Source organism: Struthio camelus, chromosome 2 (genome assembly GCF_040807025.1).
Source record: "Struthio camelus isolate bStrCam1 chromosome 2, bStrCam1.hap1, whole genome shotgun sequence".
In the NCBI taxonomy this organism is placed as follows: domain Eukaryota; kingdom Metazoa; phylum Chordata; class Aves; order Struthioniformes; family Struthionidae; genus Struthio; species Struthio camelus.
In genome coordinates this window covers 109859101-109866971 of record NC_090943.1, presented here as the reverse complement: position 1 = coordinate 109866971, position 7871 = coordinate 109859101, and the positions used below count along the sequence as shown (strand labels likewise).

The 7871-nt window shown below is 45.3% G+C and overlaps 1 protein-coding gene across 3 annotated transcripts in view; it reads left to right on the top strand.

Moving 5' to 3' along the window:
- Positions 1–2453: 2453 nt before the first annotated feature.
- SOCS6 (suppressor of cytokine signaling 6) overlaps positions 2454–7871 on the top strand; it is a 29288-nt gene continuing 23870 nt past the window's right edge. For all 3 annotated transcript variants that reach the window (XM_068932070.1, XM_068932072.1, XM_068932071.1), the window contains exon 1: positions 2454–2731. The gene's annotated coding sequence lies outside the window, so the exon portion shown is untranslated. The remainder of the gene's footprint in view (positions 2732–7871) is intronic.

The window sequence follows — 7871 nt, the reverse complement described above, 5'->3', positions numbered from 1 at the left end:
TTCCTCAGTTACAGGAAAAAGAAAGCACCTATTCTGACTTGAACTAATATGATTTATTGTCAGGCCCTCAAGAGGTTTAGCTAATTGAGCTGGCTTAGAGAGGTTCAATGAGCACTGGAGCCGCAATAAAGAAAACGAAAGGAGTGCAGTGGCAAAAGGAAGGAGGGAGATGGGAAACGGAAAGAAAATGAGGAAGGTCACTTTTGGTAGCTATACAAATTTAGCCATTTTTAGCTTCATCTCTAATGAAGAGAAAGCTAACATATGGAGGACGAACTGTGGGAAAGACGCTACAAAGGTTTTCGGATTACTTTCCTTCAGCACTGTAAGGCTGTCTAGTAGTACCATGCCTGCAAAAAGCTAAGCCTTTAGAGTCACAAAGGAGGACAAGGGGGCAGTTTCAGACAGGTGAAAGCCTTCAGCTGACACACAGGCTGGATAACTTTATTATCCAGAATCAACATTCTTTTAAGAAGATGTCTGCAACTCTACCTTGAATAGTGTAGGAGGCTGCAAAACAACATTCCTAAGACCAAATTTTTATTCTGTTTCATATGCAAGATATTCTACTGCAGATGTTACCTAAAGTAAAAGTTGGCTAAAAGGAGAAAAACATTTTTAACTCAACTGGCTTCTTCACTTATGGCAAGAACTTTGAAACTATGCTTTCCTTTACTGCTGCTATTGACCTGCAGCCAGCATATCCTGAAAATAACAACTCATTCAAATGCTTGGGTCCAAAGAAAAAGGGGGCATGAGTACAATATAAGAACAGAAAAAAAAAATGTTTGAGAAACTGACAGAACTGTATTACAATTAAACTAAATCTTTACTAGTCAAAGCCCTCCTTTCTTATATGAATCTCTTTCTCTTTTAATCCCCTTTTGGATTACTCATCAAATTCCTAACAGTTTACCTAAGAAAGGAGGATTTACTATGTTGGAAAAAAACAGCCTTTATAATTTATTGTGTTCAGCCTTTATAATTTATTGTGTTTTATTTTTTTTCTTTGAATACCACTGCCAACCTAGAAAGTTACTCATATTATTCAAACCGGCAGTACTGGTTTGATAAACACTAGCTACACTCCATAAGCTTTCCCAAATGATCCACTTGGAGCTATTCTTCCTAGTTTAACTCTGCCTTTGGACCAAATACTCAGCTTAATAACGTTTTTTAAAATATTTACCTATCTGTGACCAAAGATTTGAATTATTTGAAAATGAGCTCTTAGTTTTGTTATAGTACTGATAACATTTAATTATGATTATATCATTATGATTATGATTATAATCATTTGTTAATACAAAACACAGAACAAAAAAAGTTAATTCTAGGTACTTTATACCTGAAAAAAAATCAACAAATATTACCTTTAAAAAATAGTTTCTTTTTGCAACTCTACGAGAATCACAGTTTTCTGAAATGGATTTGGCCTGCTAGCAGGTGAGCTGGACCAGACTCATAAAGAACCATAGGACCCTTGGATAAAACTCAAGAAAAACCTTTAATCTGCAGTAAATGGCTGGGATAGAAGAATGCAAATACTATCAGCGCACTTTCTGAGCTCAAATAACGTAGGCAATTAAACACTTCAGAGGCCTCAAGCCACGAACACCGTGACTTCACTAGAACAACTCCGGCAAAAGAACGTGCTTGAGTATTCTCGCAGCCTCGCGAGTGTTAGTGATTTCTTGTTAACCTGGAAGGCAGTTAAGTAGGGGCGCAACTTGTCACGTGAATAAGCTCACCGCCTCTCGGGCAATTACGTAAGTAAGCAAAATTATGTGTATCTTTGCAAAATCGGGTTCTTGATTTGCATCGCTTACAAGGAGGAAACGAAGGGCCCGATCGCTGCGGAAGGTAGCGTTCTGCCAGCTCAACCTCCATCAGCACACACCACTTTCGAAAACTTTTCAGAACCCGCACTGCCCACAGACCTGAGTTTGGCACCCCCTGCTAGTCACGCTCCCACCTCCCAAGTCAGGAATCGCTTCGTTGCTCTCGATTCCGCCTCGCAGGTTTGAAAGCGGGAAGCGGCGCGCAGCCTGCCTGGCCCAGCTCCCGCTAGCGCGGCCGCAGCGCCGCTCTGCGCGAAGCCAAGCCAGGCGCGCACATGCCCTTTCTCACGCCTGCGTCTCTAAACCCAGGGGGGTGAGGGGGGGAGTCCACCTTTTTACCCTGCCTGCTGCCGGCCTCGAAGGCAGCGGCAGCGCCGCGCCCCTCGCCGCCCGCTTGGTCCATGAGCTTTCCCCAGCGCGGGCAGCCCGGCGCCGAGGAGGGCGGCCGGGGCTGAGCCAGCCGGGCCGCCCCCCGCACCTCCCCGCGGCCGCCCAGCCCCCGGGGCAGAGCACGGGGCGGCCGGCGGCAGGGAAAAAGGGCCCGGCCGCGGCCAGCCAGGCCGCCGGGCGGAGGGGGGCGGCGGCGGCGGCGGCGGCGGAGGCAGGCGAGGGAGGAGGGCGGCCGGGCCCTGCTGCCCCCGCCGCCGGGCTGTACGCGGGCGCCGCGGCGGAGCCGTCCCTGCGGCAGGCGGCGGCCATCGCGGGCTCGCCGCCCCCTTGCGCCCCTCCGAGGACGGAGGGGTGGGGGCAGAGGAGGCGGAGGAAGCGGCGGCGGCGCCAGGAACAGGGAGGCGGCGGCGGCGGCACAGGGAGGGAGCCGGAGCCGGGCCGGGCTGAGCCGGGCCGGGCCCCGCAGGAGCACCAGCAGCGCCAGCTCCTCCCTCTGCTCGGTGAGTCCCGCTCCGCGGCCCAGCGGCGGCCGCCCGCCGCCCGGCCCGCATGCCGGCGCAGGCCGCGCCGCCCAGGTGCCCGGCGAGAGGCCCGCGCTGGCAGCGGGACGCCGCGGCCTCCTCCGCCGGCTGAGCGGCGGCACCGTCGCTGCCCGGCGGTGGCGGTGAAGGGCTGGCGGGGCGGGAGAGCCGCGGCCGGCGCGGCCCTCGGCTTGCCCGCCGGCCTCCTAGCGGGCTGCGGCCCTGCTCCCGGCCTCTCCGCCTTTGTCTGCGCGGCGCCCCGAGCCTGCGGCGGCGGCGGCGGCGGCGCCGCCAGGCCCTGCGGAGGCACCGCGGCCGCGGCGCGGCCTGCACGGCGGCGGGCGGGAGGCAGGGAGCCGGGCCGGGCCGCCTGCCCTGCCGCCAGCGTGACAGGAGGGGGCCAGGCCCCGGGCCGGCCTCTGCCGCCCCCCGCCCCCCTCGGCCTCAGGGGCCCCCTCAGGCCCCCCGGGCCGCTGCCAGAATTCACCCCGCTCCTGCCAGCCCCGCTGTCGGAGGCGGCTGGATCAGCCCGCTCCCCTCCCCCCCTCCCAGCCCCCATTTTTAGGTGTCGAGGGGGTGGCGGGGTCCCCGGGCTGGGAGGCAGGGGTGGCATGTGGCGCCGCCGGGGCTCTAGCTGCGGGGAAGGTGAGGAGCTGAATGTCATGTTATTGTTAAGGGAGCTTGTGCCTTTCGGTAAGCCCGAGGGCTCGGCCAGGGCGAGGGAAACGCTGCTTTCTGTGACAGGGGGCACTTAAAAACTTGGCTTGAAAACAAGAACAACTTTTAAAAATAAGACTTTTCATTGTTCTCCCAACTGCTTTTTATGTTCTCTTACCCTAACGGTGCCGTTGCCAGCCGAAACCACTGGTTCTGGCCTCTCGCTTAAGAAAAAACCCCTTCCAAAACGTTGAAGTTCTAGGTGATGGAGAGAATACCTCTTGGTGAGCTGCTTCGACTGTGGTTTTCATTTATTCTTTGAGCTTTTCTCCCCATATTTTCAAAACCATGTTAATTTTGAACACAGTTTTCGGCAGAGCAGCTTACTCTGCCAAAGAGAAGACACCGGTAGTAGAATAAATACCCTTCGGTCAGGAGGAGCTTCTCTTATTAACTGTTAAGTTCTTCTGCATCCTTTCACAAGTGCCCCTCAACCCCTCCTTCCCGTCTACCAAAAATATTTACGACGAGTCCAACCTTTTAATACACCTTCAGTAAAAAAAATGCCTGCTGCAGGCCTCCATTCTTAGAGAGAGCTGCTGTCTACAGAAGTACTTGAGGGATAATGTTTCTACATTGCTGCTGCGGGTGGAAAAAACAGTACTATTTTTGTTTCATGTTAATAAACCCATCCTCGGATTGTAGAAAATATGGAAGTTTCAGTGTAGTTATGAAATAAATTATTTTGCTTGGCTGGAAGACTTAAACTAGTGAAGGATGTCTAGGCATTTTTGGAGTCTTCTGCAGTAAGAGAGTAATTGTAGCTCACACTTTGCTGCGTAACTTAGCATTTTGAAAAAGCTGAAATTTTCCTATGATTTCTTTTATGAAGTGTTTGAGCAATTCTCTAATGGATTATTCATTTCCTATTAGATATTCCATGCTATTGTGGCATTGTGCTATACTTGGAAGTGAGTTTCTGCTTAGAGCAGGTTCATCTGCTGTGTATGCTTAATCAAGTACCTCCTTCCTATATACTGAGTTTTCTGAGATTTAAGTGGAGTGTTTTACAGTTAAAATGCAATTAAATTAAGCCTGGCTACTTGAAACATGAGTTGTCACGATGTAGTGGTATATAGAGATATCTGCATTTGGTAACTTCCTGAGAAGTTTCAAGGCTACGGAATGCTAAGGAAGTGGCCCTGTATTGTTTCCAGAGCTTTTGTGAGCGTCTCTTCGTGTCACCACATACGTGCAGCATCGTAGTGTTCTCACGTTTCAGAAATATAATGCATAATGCTCAAACGTTCCAAAAAATTGTCCTATTGAAATCTGCAGAAGATGTATATTAATTTAGACCATGTTGTTAATTTCTTTGATCATAGACTATGAACTAAGTCAGGCAAACAGCTTGGATTACTCTTCAAAAGGGACGTTTTCTTTGGGGGAAAGCAAGTTCGTTCTGTCTGCCACTTCTTCTGAAAAGTTTTGTAGTCTGACAGTAGCTTCAACATCAACATTAGAAAGATTGCTTTTAGTAGCGTTACCTTGAGCTGACTGCATATTAGTTCTGCGAGTAATAATGCAACAAAGGCCACAGTTCAGGGTAATTCCTTACTCAAGTGCCTTATTTGCTGTTGTTTTACTTCCTTCCTGGGCCTACATGGTGCTATTTTGGTAGCGTTTGAGTAGTACAAAGTGTTGTGTGAAGGTGAGCGGTAGCATTAGATAGTTAAAAAGGAGGCCAGTCTTTCCTGGTGTGTGTCTCAGCTTTTTATTGATTGTCTTTAATATATGTTAGCAGTGGTACCAGGAGGGTAGCTTGAGCAGTTGTGATGCTCCAAAGGAGAAGAATAAGTAATATAAAAGTAAATACAGTCTGACTTCAGACTGTGAATACTGAAATGCATTGAGGATAAATTGGATAGGATTGGGACTGAAAGGCAGAGTAGAGATTTCTTTGGCAACTCAGGTATGTACTTCTGTAGTGTAAAGTATTAAACTGAGAAGAAATGCAGAACTTTGAGGTTTTTTTCTTTTCCTTTTTTTTTTTTAAGGGAAATAACAATATTTTGATAATGTTCCTTATCCCTGTAATTGTGCGAAAAACTAATTTCATTCTGTTTTAATGTACGTTTATTTTTCTGGGAATGTATATCAGACTTCAGAAGACAGTAACTGTGCTTGACACAAAGCTCCCAGGTTTTATCAGCCTGTCTTCCTGTGCCTCCCAATAAATTTGCAGTAGCAATAGGCAGGTAAATATCCTTCAGCAAACCTATCCTGAAAATTTTCCTTGACAGTTTCAGGTGGCAAGATACATCCAGCAGTATGCTTTTAGAAAATAGTAAGATTATGAGCGCTAGTAATGGAATATCCATTATCCAAGTTTAAAAAGCAGCTCCATACCACTCAAACACGTATACTTCTGATAAAACAGCAGGTAAAGATTACTGATACAAAATAAATTTTATCATATTTTTTTCATTTTTCTCTAGAAATAGTTGAATTCTGAACAAAAACTCTTTACTGTGCAAGTTGGATAAACTTTTGTGATAATTATTTTAGATTAGTTTTGAAACATCTAAAAGCTCATTATGACTCTTGGATTTTGTTTGTTTTGTTTTGTTTCCCCCTCTTTTCCTGTAGCTTAATAACCTTTATATATTGAAATAAAAAGGTGTCACCTGCTTCAGCATCTCCTGGCAGTTAAAACCAAAACCTCAACAAAATGTCCTTGCCTTATGGCCCTGGATGAAAATGGAAAACTGACGGCATGTGAAGTGTTATTCATGTATCAAAAACATAAGGAAGGTTGCACAAGCGTTTCCAGAGTCTACACAGACTGATCCTAAAAAGGCAACGTGATGCAAAATATGATTTAGTCTGCTTATTGTGAGACATAAAACTTTGAGATCAAGGTGTTAGAAATTAAGACTTGTTAAACTCACTTAAGTAAAAGTTTTGTGTTTTTTTTCTTCTGCCCGGTCCTCTTCGTCTTCCAGCTCTTACTTGTGTCATGTACAGGCATACAAACAATAAGAATCTGAAGCTCCAGATAAATTCAGCAAGTTTTGAGGTGTGTGGCTTTGCAAATCTGATCAGCCTTATTTAAAGGCCATAATACATTTAAAGACATAGCTTTAGATATAGGGTTAAAGCTACACACGCACACACACGCTTTTTTCTGGAAAATATTAAGATAAAATACTGTGGAAATTATTGGCCCTTTTCCCTGTCTTTAATCATTCACATAACACTTTGGACTCTCAGGAACTCAGTTGGCTTCATTTATGACAAGGATGTAAGCCACATGTTACCTAAGAAATTATTTCTTGGTTGCTATATTGCAGAGAAGACTGAACAAGTTAAACACAAGTCTTTGTTTAGCAAGGATGCTGATAGGATTAGCTGACTCTTTCTCCCTCTGGCTTCAAAACTGCAAAGAACAAATATCTTCTTGCTTGCAGGTAATCCCAACCTAAGGATGCTATCTTATATATATGCATTTCTATCCAGGTGCTTCTTTTCAAGCATTGTTTCCTATTGTGTATACATAGGCTACATATAGCAGATGAGGCTTCCTGCCTTTTGATTAAATGATCTGTTCTTTTTTAATCTGCGATATGTAGTAGGTTGGCAGTTATAGAAAATTTTAGCTTTGTAAAGTATGTGGGTTTTTTTGTTATAAACAAATAATTCTGCTGTAAACTACCGTAAAACAATTTTAGATGCGAGCCATTTTCTCTGGCAGTGAAGGTGTAAGTAGTAGATGTTGCAGTGTTTTTACAGAGCTTGTTAAGTGGTCTCTAGTTTAAGAAAAAAAAAAAGAAAATGAACTTAGTAATATTGTTAGGTAAACCATACTGATCTGTGGTATTTTTATTGGCTTTACAAAGCGGTGTATAATCAGCTATATTTGCGTTATTTAACTTGCATGCTACGAGATACTGATCTGTAAGAAAACTTGTGTACAAGATTTTCATGGTCTCAGGTTAATGTGATGAATTCAGCTATCAGATAAATTGATTACTTTTATGATTAGAGACTGCAATATTAATACTTTTGTTATTGTTCCTCTAGTATATTATGTATTATTTAAAACAGTATATAGGTTGCTACTCGTGATGACAGCATTGTTAGAAATGAGGCCCCAATCCAGGCTGGTTTTACGACGTGTTGATCTCTGTAGATTAATCTAGAAGTTCTGTGGCCAATATGTTAAAACAACAGTTTGTAGAAGCCTGAGTAGGGGTCTGAGTCCCCCTCCACACCCCTACTCTAAAGCTCTAACTAGGTTGAGAAGAAATGAGTAGGCTATTCCAGGCGTTTCCCTAAGCAAGTTTGTTTGACCCTGAGATCTCCTTCTGATTTGGAGAATCCTGTCTCACCAGACTTTGTCTTGGTAAGTGATACAAGGCTGGACAGTTAAAATCTATAATATTAACTGAGTTTCTGGCTT